This window comes from Mustela nivalis (genome assembly GCF_964662115.1).
Source record: "Mustela nivalis genome assembly, chromosome: 20".
Lineage (NCBI taxonomy): Eukaryota > Metazoa > Chordata > Mammalia > Carnivora > Mustelidae > Mustela > Mustela nivalis.
Window position 1 is genome coordinate 18,201,792 of NC_139039.1, and position 14,474 is coordinate 18,216,265.

General features: G+C 36.6%; 1 long non-coding RNA gene across 1 annotated transcript in view; it reads right to left on the reverse strand.

Annotated features, from left to right (window-relative positions):
- LOC309855374 overlaps positions 1 to 14,474 on the reverse strand; it is a 411,593-nt gene that overhangs the window by 189,833 nt on the left and 207,286 nt on the right. The window contains exon 3 of the long non-coding RNA XR_014306764.1: positions 11,142 to 11,202. This is a non-coding gene — a long non-coding RNA (uncharacterized lncRNA). The remainder of the gene's footprint in view (positions 1 to 11,141; positions 11,203 to 14,474) is intronic.

A 14,474-nucleotide genomic window follows, 5' to 3' on the forward strand; every position in this document is an offset into this window, starting at 1 on the left:
TCTCTGCCTGCCTCTTTGCCTACTTGTGATCTCTGTCAAATAAATAAATAAAATCTTTAAAAAAAAAAATACTAAGACCTACACACACACACACAGTACAGCATTCACCACTATTCTACTTCTTTAGTGTTCAGTAAATACATGACCAATGAATATAAACCAAGAAAATTAAAATTCCCCACCATTAGCAGAAACACGACTTTTATGTAGGAAGCAAGCAAATCTTTGCCCGTACAACACTCAGGGTCCTTCAACTTGGTTCACAGCCACCATTTCTTCCCCAGCTTGTTGGCATCAACAGGACATGACTAATACTTAGTAGAGAATGTAAACAGTTTAGTTCTCATAGCTGATAATGTACAAATATTCTACCCACATGGGTTATGAGATGCTGAGCCTAAAAGTCTGGGAATTCAGACAAAATCAACATAAACAATATTGAAGATTTTTTTTAAATTAGCAATTAGTACCTACTGTCATTTTTCCATCTATAAAACATAGTAAAGGGATTTTTTTCTTTTAACTTATAAAAGTTATTGTTACTTTTGTCTATAATTTTTATATCCTATGTGTAATTCATTAAAATAGATACCTTATAATCTGTCATTATTCCTATGATTCCTACCCATATATTTGGGGAATAAAATGTTTAACATATTTTTCTTTGAATTTCATCTCTATTCTCAAAGCCTCTCTCTAGATAGTTGTGAATTGCAATATTAAACAATGGGCAATAACTAAGTAAAAAGTTATATTAGGCTGGAAAACTACTGCTTGAAGGCCAAATTTGGTCCAATTCTGTTCTAAATAAAGAATTATTGAAATAGCCATGTCCATTCATTTATAACTTGTTTACAACTGCTTTCACACAGTATCAGCAGAGCTGAGTATTTGTAAGAGAGGCCAAATGTCCAATAAAGCCGTATATATATATTTACCATCAAGCCCTTTATAGCAAAGGTGTGCTTACCTGTATTAGGTGATTTACCTTTCTACTGACTTTTCGCAGACTGCTGTGTAAGCCTACATGAGGTCATGAGCACCAAGTATGTGTCATGACTGCCAGTCTAGTATATATGAAGGTGACATTCACAAATATTAATGATAGTTGCCCAAGGTGGACATGAACAAGTATAACTCCCTTCTTTTCATTTTAGAAAGAAGGTAGAAATCAGAGTGGGGAGAAGCTTTTCATATCCAAAGAGTAGACGTCTTTCACTAAAGGGCCCTGTTTACCCCTTGACTTTCAAGAAAATAAAAAAAGAAAGGTTAAGTACAGGAAACAGGAATGAGGAAACAGGAATGACCCTTATTTTTGCTAGCAACTTGTGATATCACAAGTGGTCAGAGCTGTCTTACATTACTGAACCATAACCTGAGACAAGACAAAGCTAAAACTAGTTGGAGACCTCAAGCCACAGTCTGATTCCATCTGCTTACCCATGGCAGCCAGCAAATGCAAATTCTGGCCCTTCTGCTGCTAGGATGCTGACAGTAATTCCATCTTCATGTCACCCTGCCACTTTCACCAACATTGGCAAAACAAGGCACATTCGACCTGAATGCTGACTATGACCCAGCTTCATTTCAGAAACATGAAGTACCAGCTGCTACCCTCATCCTCTAGCACTTCACAGCAGCATTTTGCCTGTGAAAATCACATTGAAACTGTATTAGCTTCACAGGGGAGCATTTATGTCTACCTTTTTCCAATGTTGTGGTCAACAGACACCTGAACAGTCATTAGGAAAGCATTCCCTAAGCCAGGGTCAATAATAATCCATTACTTGAGAATATGTACTATTCCACAAGAAAATTTTACAAAGCATTATCCTAAGAATTTCTATTTGTGGTGGTTCATGACATACTGTGAGTTACAAACAGAGAACAGAATTATATTTGGTCTATGAATAATTTTATTCCCAACTGATTTTTTGCTGTGATAAACTATACATAACATAAAATCTACTATGTTAATTATTTTTTTAAGCATGAGTTGGGTGGGGGGGCAGGGTACAGGGAAAGAATCTTCAGACTCCCTGCTGAGTGCAGCACTCTGTCTCTGGACCCAGGGGATCACGACCTGAGCCAAAACCAAGAGGTGGATGCCCAACTGACTCCCAAGTGCCCCTACTGTTAATCATATTTAAGTAAAGAACCAAGTGGCATTAATTACATTCATGTTATTGTGTAACCATCACTACCTTCCTTCTGCAGAACTTCATCATCCCATACTAAAACTTAGTCTATTAAACAGCAATGTCCCATGCCCCCCCTCTAGTATTTTTTTAATTTCCTTTATAAATAATTCATTATAAGTATACAGAAATGTTACTGATTTTTGCATGTTGGTTTTGTTTCTTTTTACTTTGCTGAATTTGTTTATCAATTCTAAAAGAGTCTGTGGAATCATTAGAGTTTTCTTCATATAGCTTATCGTCTGCAAAGATATTTTATTTCTCCTTTCTAGATTAGATGCCATTTTGGTTTTATCTCTTGCTCTGGCTGGTTTCCAAGGCTATGTTGAATAAAAATGCAACAAGTGCACATCTTTGTCTTTTTCTTGATCTTAGAGGAAAAGCTTTCAGTCTCACCATTAAGTATGATCTTATCTGTGGGGTTTTAATATATGGCTTTCGTTATATTTACCTGCTTTTCTGCAGGGTTTTTTTGAATGTTTTTTTATCATGAAGGAGTGTTAAATTTTGTCAAATGTATTTTTCTGTATCAATTGAGATGCTCACATGATTTTTTCTCATTCATTCTGTTAATATATTAACATATTGATCAATTTTGTGTGTTGAACCATTCTTGCATTCCAGAAATAAATCCCATTTGGTCATTGTATATAACCCTTTTAATATGCTGCTGGAATCTGTTTGCTAGTGTTTGGCTAAGGACCTGTACATCAATATCCATCAGAGATACTGGTCTATAGTTTTCTTTTATTATAGTGTCTTTGTCTGGCTCTGGTATCACAGTAACTCTGTTTTCATAGAATGAACTTGGAAATGTTCTCTTCTCTTTAATTTTACTGAAGAGTTTATAAAGATTAGTGTCCAGTCCCAGGGACTTCCTTATTGAGAAGATTTGGGTTATTGCCTCAATATCCTAACCTATTTTAAATCTATTCAAGTTTCGGTTTCTTTGTGATTCAGTTTTTTTTAAGTTTTGAATATCTAGGAATTTGTCCATTTCATCTAGGTTATTGATTTGTTGGCATACAATTGTTCATAGTACTCTCCCACAATCCTTTTTATTTCTGTAGATAGCAATATCCCTACTTTAATTTCAAATTTTAGTAATGCAAGTTTTTCTTAATTTAAAGATCAATTTTGTTAATCTTTTTCAAAACCAATTTGTGTTTGCATTGATTTTTCTCTATTGTTTTTCTATTCTCTTTTACCTCTGCTCTGATGTTTATTATTGCCATCCTTTTACTAGTCTTGAGTTTTGTTTGGTTTTAGGAATATAATTTATTTTTAAATTCTGTTTAATATTATCTCTGGGATTCTCCCCCTCCAACACCAAAACACTTTCACTTTCTTACAGTAGTCAACAAGGCAAGAGTTAATGTCTGATTCATTTTTGTCACCCTATATATCAATATCTTGATCATAAAGACAGAGTTTAGGGTCATTTAGTGCCTACTATGTGTGAGGGGCTATACCGAGTGCTTTCCATACACAGTATCATCTAATCACACCACATCTTCATTTTACAGATGAGAAGACTAAGGCTCAAAGAGAAAATAACCTTGGAAAGAGCCAAGATGCCCTTCAACAGACGAATGGATAAAGAAGATATGGTCCATATATACAATGGAATACTATGCCTCCATCAGAAAGAATGAATACTTTTATATCAACATGAACGGGACTGGAGGAGATTATGCTGAGTGAAATAAGTCAAGCAGAGAGAGTCAATTATCATATGGTTTCACTTACTTGTAGAGCATAAGGAATAACATGGAGGACATTAGGAGAAGGAAAGGAAAAGTGAATTGGGAGAAATCAGAGGAGGAGATGAACCATGAGAGACTGTGGACTCTGAGAAACAAACTGAGGGTTTTGCAGAGGAGGGGGTCAAGGGATTAGGTGAGCCTGGTGGTGGGTACTAAGGAGGGCACGTATTGCATGGAGCACTGGTGCATAAACAATGAATCTTGGAACACTGAAAAAATAAAATTAAATTTAAAAAAGAGAGAAAATAACCCACCACACTCATAGGACTACTCCCTAACAGAAACAGGATGTAAATCCCGGTCTGTGTGACCTCAAAGCCCAGATTTTCCTATTAAACTGTATTACTCCTACTCATTCATTTATTCAATCATTATGTATTGATCATCTATTGTATGTGCCAGGAGATGTTCTGGTAGATAGGATTCATTAAAGAACAAAACAAAGATCCCTGCCCTGTGGAGCTTCTGTTCTATTATGGGAGAAAACACCAAAGGTCCAGGTGGTATGCAGTAAGCAAAGACTTGAATCCAGAGAGAACAGCTAGAACAAAATATGCTAGGCAATCAAGCTTTGGGTTCATCAACAGGCAAGGAAGGCAGGTGGGTAGAGTGGAAGCAAGATTAATAGGAGGGGAAGAGGTCATAGAGAGAATGAAGTTAGGAGTAATGGCATAAATTTAAGTAAATGATCTTTTATGATTATTTAGTATTTCATATATTTAAGTATATTTAATATGTATGTATTTTTTAAATGACCTTAAAAGGAACTAATTTGTTCCCATCTCATCATTAAGAAAACATGTGTGCCACAGTTTCCATCCAGAGAAAACATTTCCTAATTTTATTATTCCCATACAATGTATTAATTCATTTAATATGATTTGGACATTTATGTTAATTGAATCAAACTATATGTATTTTTCTATCCATTGCTTTTTAAATCTATATTTGGTTTCTGAGATCCATTCTTATTTATATTTGCAGCTATAACTTAATAATTTATACTTCTATATTAATATACTTATGAAAACACACCACAATTTATCCACCATATTTTAAATGGATACACGGGTTTTTTTTCCAGAATTTTGCTATTATAATGTAGCGATGAATATTCTTATATGTATTGCCTATGAAAATGCATGAAGGCAGCACCTGGGTGGCTCAGTTGGTTGGGTGACTGCCTTCAGCTCAGGTCATGATTCTGGAGTCTCAGGATCAAGTCTTGCATCAGGCTCCCTGCTCTGCGGGGAGTCTGCTTCTCCCACTGACCTCTCTCCTCCCATGCTCTCTCTCATTCTTTCTCTCTCTCTGTCAAATAAATAAATAAAGCCTTTAAAAAATATATGAGGTTTTTTTTTTAAGTAAATAGTGAAACTGCTGGGTCATGAAGAATGTACATGTTCAATTTTGCTGGGTAATGTTTACTGTTCTCCAAAGTGATTTACATTCATAAGGATTCTGAACACATAAATACATCCAATAAGTATTTGAAGAAGGAACTTTTAAAATTTAATATTTAACTTTGAAATATTAGATTTACAGAAAATTTGTAATGATAGTATAAAGAATCTCCCCATACCCTCCATCCAGCTTCCACTAATAATCACATCTTATATTTATCAAAACTAAGAAATTAATACTGGTACAAGGCTGTAAGCTAACCTACATGTTACTGTTGGGTTTCACCAGTTTTTCTAACAATGCCCTTCTTCTGTTTTGAGAATCCAATCCAGAATACCATGTTGCATCTAACTGTCTATGTCTCCTTTGTCTCTTCCAAGCTGTGACAGTTTCTATCTTTCCTTGTTACTCATAACATCAACACTTTCAGAGAATACAAGTCAGATATTTGTAGGACATTCCTCATCTTGTTTACCAATGTTTTCTCATAAGGATTTGGAAAGAATACGCCACAGAGGTGAATTACCCTTTTCACTGCATCATATCAGGGGTAAAAGTGGTTAACATCACCTATTATTGGTGATGGTAACTTTTACTTCTTTAAGTTTCTACTAGGTTTTTCCACTATGAAGTTATGATATTTCCCATTCCCATATTCTAGTCATTACAAGCAAGCCACTAAGCCCCAGCCCACTGCTACAGGGAGAAAAATTAAGCTCTACCTTCTGGATGAGTATCAAAGAATTTATGGACATGTGTTAAATTCACCACAGTAATTAATATATATTTAGGAAAAGATCTTTAAGCAAGTACCTTGTTGCTCCTTAATATTTCAGCCACTAATTTTGACATTTACACATGTAGCTTGCCTGCAACAGTTATTACTGTGGTATTCCACTGGTCTTTCTCTATTTCCTTCATTCCTTCTGTATTTGCTAATTGTATTCTCCTGTAAGGGAGATTGGTCACTTCTCTACCACTTATTTACTCAATTATTTTTTTTCAGTATGAACTAAGTGGGTATTTGATCTAATTCCTTGGGATTAATTCAGTCGTAGTTATTTTGTTCCATGAATTGTTCTGGTTCTGGCCATTAGGAGCTCTTACAAGTCAGCTCCTGTGTTCTTCTGACATGCCTGATTCCTTTCTTTATTTTTTTCTTTTTTCCTCCTTCCTGACCCCACAAAATGTTCCAGACTCATTGTGAATCTTCCCTTCCCTAACTCCCTAGAATCACCCATTTCTCTAAAGAACTTTAGTTCAGAAGGTATAAGTTTTAAAGTCAATTTCCATGTGTTATTATTGCAATGCCTAGATTATTTCTATGCTATAATTAGTGTTATAATTAACTATAGATTTTCTATAATTAAGCCATGTATATTAAAGTCCCTAAGCTTCTGGACCATGTTAGAGTGGAACATGAATCCTTCAACAATGTTTTAACCTTCTGTCTTCTAGCACTTACCTATATAATCTCTAAGGGCCCCATAGGTTATACAATTTCATGATTCTACAATGGAAAGACAAAATGCGAAATATGTTCCCATGAAGAACTTTTCCTTGAATCAGACAAAGGTTGCATTTTGCCAAAAATGCATTTAACCCCTAGTTCACCTCTACTTCATCTTTTCTAGACCCCATCTCCCCACTATGGTTTAGCTTTATTCCTTCCATTTTATCAACTTTGAAATAAAACTTCAAGTTTGTTTTGCTGCATCAAATTACTATACTAACAAGGCAATAAAAATACAGAACAGTGAACTCTACTTACTTATAAAACCTGTCTTCTTGATATTAACCTAATATGACTTGCTGCAGCCTAAAGCATTAGTCACCACACAGTTTAACCACTAGAGCAGTGGTTCTCAACAGAAGGGAATTCCACCGCCCTACAGGGAACATTTGGCAGTATCTGGAGATAGATGGGATGTTACTGGTGCCTAGTGGGTAGAGTTCTATAGCGTTCCTAAACATCCTACACAGGAGCCCTTCTCAACAAAGAAATATCCAGCCCAAAATTCAGTAATGCCAAGGTTGAAAAATGCTTCAGTTAAGGAATTTTCAATTTTCAAACTTCTTAGTTAAAAAGATATTTTCCTCCAAACTCTTAAAGAAAATATTTGCAAATGCCGAGGGCTATCTCCACTAAAATGCTCAGTACAGTAAAGGATTTTCTGGAAGAATCAGATAACAGAATATTAAAGATCCACTAATGCTACAAAACACTAAGAAAACAAAGGCAGAGTTAAAGGGTTCATGCTGCATCTTAACTGACTCTGTTTTGAATGAGTTATTTATCTGACACCACCAACACTCAAATAGATTAGAAAAATTGTTAGGTAAGTGGATTACTATTGAGTTTGCATCTTAAATAAAAATGATAATGATCTTCTGGCTAACTAGATGCAATTCTAGTGTGATAAAGGTAAGAGAATTTAAGGCCAGGAGATAGAAGCTAGGGGTCCAGACAGGGCTCCATCTCTTCCTGACCATTTGACTCTGGGAAAGTCACGTATGTAGCTTTCCTGGTCCCCAGTTCCCCCACCTGGAAACTTTCCTCTCAAAGTTGATAATAAAATGCAAATGCTAATGCCTGCCTTATCTATAGCACAGGGTTATTTTGAGAACTGATTTTTTTAAGTGCACTTACTTATTTGGATACTAATGCTTTCTCATTATATCCCTCTTATACTCCATATATAAGATTTTACAAAAGACAATACCTTTGGAAGACTAATGAAAAGTAGATTTCTAGAAAGAAAAGGTTGAGCAATCCCACAGAGAGACACTATTGAGCTCTTTTAATTGATTCATTTTTTTTTTCCCTCTTCAAAGGTCCCATTAGAGTATGAAAACACGTTGAAAAGCAGAATCACATACAAGCCACAAACTGGGAGAAAAAATTATAAAACACTTATCTGATAAGAAACTAATACCTAGGGGTGCCTGGGTGGCTCAGTCATTAAGTGTCTGCCTTCGGCTCAGGTCATGATTCCAGGGTCCTGGGATCAAGCCCGCATCAGGCTCCCTGCTCAGCGGGGAGCCTGCTTCTCCCTCTCCCACTTCTTCCCTTGCTTCTGTTCCCTCTCTCGCTGTGTCTCTCTCTGTCAAAAAAATAAATTAAGTTAAAAAAAAAAACGAATACCTAAAATATATATAAGAATGCTATATATATTTTAGGATATCTAAGTATCTCCCAACAATAATCTCATTTTAAAATGTGGGAAAGGGGCACCCAGGTGACTCCACTGGTTAAACCTCAAACTCATGATTTCAGCTCAGGTCATGATCTCAGCATTCTGGGATCCAGACCCACCTGGGCTCCATGTACAGGAAGAAGTTTGTTTGAGAATTCTCTCTCTCCTTCTCCCCCATTCATGCTCACACACACACACTCTTTCGCTCTCTAAAATAAATAAATAAACCATAAAGAAATAAAATGTGGGAAAGATCTGAGTAGATACACTTCCCCCAAAGAAAGTATACAGGTATCAATTAAGAATATGAAAAGATGGCAAACAATAGTGGTCATTAGAGAATTGCAAATTAAGATAGCAATGAGATACCACTACCTAGCTATTAAAATGCGCAAGCATTTTTTTAAAAAACTGACACTACCAATTCCTAGCAAAAATGTACAGCAACAACCACTTTCATTCATCACTGATGGGATTGCAAAATGGCACAACCACTTTGGAAGATGGCTTGTCAGTTTCTTACAAAGCTAAACATAGTCTTAGCATATAATCCAGCAATCACACTCCTAGGTATTTACCCAACTGGTTTGAAAATTTAAACCCTCACAAAAATCTTCACACCAATATTTATACAGCTTTATTAATAATATCCCAAAACTAGAAGAAGATATCCTTCAAATGTGAATGAATAAACAAACTGTGGTACATTTATACAAGGAAATATTATTCCATTATAAAAATAAGTGAGCTATCAATACACTCAGAGACATGGCTGAACATTAAATGCTTATTACTAAGTGTAAGAAGTCAGTCTGAAAAGGCACATACTATATGATTCCAATTATAGAACATTCTGGAAAAAGCAAAACTACAGCAATAGTTTAAAGATCAATGGTTACTAGGCGTTTAGGAGGATTGGATAAGTGAATCACAGAGGATTTGTGAAACTATGCTATGGGGCACCTGAGTGGCTTAGTCATTAAGTGTCTGTCTTCAGCGTAGGTCATGATCCCAGAGTCCTGGAATCAAGCTCCACATTGGGCTCCCTGTTCAGCGGGAAGCCTGCTTCTCCCTCTCTCACTCCCCTGCTTGTGTTCTCTCACTGTCTCTCTCTCTCTCTCTCTCTCTCTCTCTATCTCTCTCTCTGTGTCAAATAAATAGAATCTTTAAAAAAAAAAAAAAGGAAAGAAACTATTCTATATAATATGGTAATGAGAGATACAGAACATCCTGCATTTGTCAAAATCCACAGAACTTTAGAGAACAAAGAGTAAGTCTTAACATACACAAATACCTTTAAATCATTTAGGAGATTGGGGATCCGTTAATGGTCTGCAGATCGCGATGAAACAATCTAATTGTATTACAAATATGTGGAACAATCTTACTGAAAAGGATGTGGAGTAAAGGGCTGACCTAATAAGTATTTTTGGAAATGAGTGGAGTCTATGAATAAAGACAAAATAAACTGCACACAAGTACTGTACTCTAGTCAATAAAGTGGTTTCCCACAGGGGTATAGGTTAAAAATTCTAATTTTACTATGCAAGTATATTTAGGTAAACGTCTAATTAGGTAAATCAATCATCGACAGTGGGAAACATGTTGCCCACTACTGTAGAGGGAATTTAAAGATAAGCAAGGGGAACAGATTGGAATGTTCATGTAGTAATGGATTAGAGTTGGAAACCTCAGTATGTATGACATTTAGCTTAACACAGATATAAATGATTACATGTAGAAATATTAGGGACGTGTATATACACGGATTTGTATACTACATACATTCCCCTGCCCTGTCAGCTGAAAGGGCTTAGAAGCAATGATACCCTACCAACAATAAGTACAACTAGCACTCAGATGCTGCTCTCTAATAACATTCTCCAATAAAAGGAACCAGAGTTCCTTGGAGAATTGGTAGATCTTAGGGCTAGGGCAAAATGTAGACAAGATGATCCAAGAGCATCTTATAAACCAAAGATTAAGGAAATGTTCCCCAAAAATGGTAAGGGTGTGTCAAATGGACACAAGAATTCCAAAGCTAGCCAAAGCTAGAACAAGTTGAGCAAAATAAATAGAATAAGTTGGGACTATAACCCAAAGTATAAAACAAGTATCTGTAAATCCATGCTAATATAAATTAATGATTGAATAATTAAATTGGGGAATGAGACAAATCTTTTTTGCAGAAGAATTCCAAATAATTTATATTGGACACTCGGCCCTCAAGGAATAGAGCATAACTCTTTACTTCTTAAAGTGTGGGCTGTACCAAGTGACTTCCTTCCAAAGACTATGCTATGGAAAGGAAAAGACATAAATTAATCTACCTTAGCCACAAGATCAACATCAACAGTGATGTCCTGCTGATAACATGTACTCTTGATGTGATATGATTACAGTGGCACTTAACCTATGAGATTCTTTTCCCCAAAACCCACAAGCTCAATCTAATCAGGAGAGAAACAACAACAACAACAACAAAATCCAGAAAGGTATATCCTACAGTACTTCTGATTAGTGGTCCTCAAAACTTTCAAGTCCTCCACAGCAAAGAAACCCTTAAAGGTACTCACAGTCAAGAGGAGCCTAAGGAGCCTGGACAATTAAACATAAAAGGAGTTCCTGGAGGAGATTCTGGAACAGAAAAAGCACATTCAGTGAAAACAAAGTAAATCCAAATAAAATATGAACTTCAGTTATAAAAGCATATCCATATTGGTTCATTAACTACAACTGACACACCATAATAATGTAATACGAGGTCAGGGATAGGAGACATGGTGAGGAGTACATGAGAACTCTTCGTACTCTATGTTCACAACGGTCCTGTGACTATAAAATTGCTCTAAACAATAATCAATGTAAAACATCATTAGAGAAAGCAATAATGGATTAAAATGTAATTGCACTTCTTCATAAGCATCTGGTTTTACTAAAGAAGATGAGACCAGAACACTAATTTTGAAATTCTCTCAGTAGGCTACCGTAGGGCAGCTGGAGCCCTCATCCAGTCATTAGCCATTTATAAAAGCTAATAGAAAGGTGTTAGTCTTTAAAAACATATCAGAATATAAATCAGAGGGAAACTCACAGATCAGGAAAAACAATGGAATAAGCTGGAAAATCTTTCCTTTTACATGAAAAATGAACCTGATTTTTTATTTCCTAGTTCCCTAAGAAAGGGCAAAGGACCTTCACTCTACCAATGAGCAAGGGTCATAAGTGCCTCCTATTCTGGATAGAGATTATTCAGATGCCCGTCCTCCCAGAATACTGGAGCCCTGGTGAAGTAGACATGCTCCTGAATAGTCCCTTCTCCAAATCCAGAATCTGGTCATCTATTGGACATTGTGAAATACATAATTAAGTATTTTCTTAAAACAGCAGATAAGAAGAATTTTTAAAGTGCAAATACTTAAACTTATCAGAAAAAATCTGGCTAGGACTACTTGCTTGAAAATTCATGGGTTAACCAGCCTTGCCTTTCTCTCTGCTCTAACTATTCATATCAACATAAGGCAAAAAATAATGGAAATAGTCATTCATTTAGAACTAATGTCAGTTTGCTTTTGTATTCTGTACCTATAAGATAATCTATTTCTTCCCCCACATTTTACTCCAGAACACAGCTTTCCGACCAAAGTGATTTCCCCCCCTCAGCTAGGTTCTAGTTTTCCCCTGTTGAGAAATCATGAGAGATGCTGTTTTCAGCCTGACTAGTCTTGAATGTTCTAGTGCACCTAAAACTGAACTGCTTGCATCAAAGAGGGGAGGGTCATGAAGGCACACATTCCATAGAAAATCTTGAAAACACGTAGAAAACTGAGCTAAAAACAAAACAAAAAAACAAAAACAGAAAGGTTTATTCTTTTTTCCCCATTATAGTACAAATGACCTAAGTATACATAAGATCCCAATTAAAACAAATAACTAAAACTCAGTGTGTGGTACTAATTGCTAATCTCCCTGTGGTCCAAATTCAGTTTCATTTCCATGGAGCACCACTTACCTATCCTCACTTCACAATGCTACTACGAAGAACTTCTTTGTCTATGCACTTTAAGCTTCTTGGAGATGGCACGCAGGAGCAAAAGTGACCATGGGAAAGGAACCTTGAATGCAGGGAGCATCCTGAGGCAGGGTTCATGCTCTGAAGTTTAATCCTGACATCAGGTTATTGAAATTAGAGTTGGAAAACCCACACTGAGCCATTTGGTTCTCTCCCTTGAGGGCAACAGATTATGGTGGACAGTATATTATTTAGCACTTTGACCAGTGTTCTAAACAGCCTTTCCTTGGAGACTATTAACTCAAAGCTGGCAAGGATTTTATTATAAATGAAGGGCTTTATCATTTCTTCCACAAATGCACATTCTCCTGCTAAGATATTAAAAAAATAAAACTTACCAAACAACATGAAAACAGTGTGGTATTATAGAAAGAGTGTGAAACACTAAGCAAATTGTCCCAAAGTTGGTCACAGATCCTCACTCTGACCTGCCTGGACAACAGCTTGCTAAGATGACCTTTCTCTCTACCTTTTCCTTAGAATGAGGGGCTATATCCAAGCTCAGCTTCTGTCAGGACTTGTTACTTTGTCTCCTTTTATTACAGTATCATCCCACAGGTCTCACAATCCAAAATGCAGTTAATGTCCCCAAGCAACTCTCATAAACAGCTGACACCCACATCCAGATGGCTTGGTGCTCAGAGAATCTGATTATTCCCCACTTGCAAGTTTGATTTTGGGTTCATCCTAGTAAAGGGGCAAAGTACACCCACTAGAGAGCAAATATGGTACTTGTAAACAAAGTACTTTGGCTCTAGTATTTTCTCCATGGGAAAAATGGGAGGGTATGAGACCCTTGTCTTTTTTCCTCGATGCCTTTGGAAGAGTCTGCCTTTCCCAACAGAGCAGATTCCCCAACCCAAACCATGCCTAACCTAGTGCAGGACAGAGAGTGGCCCAGGAGGGATCCTCTTTGAACAAGGATTGAGGACCTCACAGCTAAATGCAGGGCCAAATATGTGCTCTGATGCTCATTAGTTACAGGAAACTCAGTTTCTTCATCTATCAGCTGGAAAGAATACCTATCCCAGATTCTAAGTGCTAGTTATAATCTATCCTAAATAAATGCTTACAATCAGCACATTAAAGAAACTCAGTAAATGGTAGCTACTGTTCTCAGTATAATTATTCTCAGCAGCTAGCCTTTAAAATATTATTTAAATGTGTAATCTAAAATGTAAAGTTTGGTTTATTACAAAGAAATAAAGCATTTAAATCCACAGGATAATAATGATAAAGCACAGCTTACTGGCTATGTGAATGAGGAAGAAAATAAAGAAATGCCCATCTTGGGCGCCTGGGTGGCTCAGTGGGTTAAGCCGCTGCCTTCGGCTCAGGTCATGATCTCAGGGTCCTGGGATTGAGTCCCGCATCGGGCTCTCTGCTCAGCAGGGAGCCTGCTTCCCTTCCTCTCTCTCTGCCTGCCTCTCCGTCTACTTGTGATTTCTCTCTGTCAAATAAATAAATAAAATCTTAAAAAAAAAAAAAAAAAAGAAATGCCCATCTTGTTTTAGGCACATTACTTCATCTACCCATCTGCTGTCAAGATGCAAATCCAGGGGGAGTAACAACATGGTGGAGCAGTAGGAGACCTAATATTACCGTGTTCCAGGAGTTCTGCTAGTTAGTTATCAAACCATTCTGAACATCTGCAAACTCAACAGGAGATCAAAGGGATGAAGAGCAGCAATTCTAGGAACAGAAAAGCGACCACTTTCTAGAAAGCAGGACATGTGGAGAAGTGAATCCAAAGTGATATACAGGAAGATAGACAATAGGGGGAGGGGCCAGCTCCCAGCAAGCAGTAGAGCAGCAGAACACAAAATCAGAACTTTTA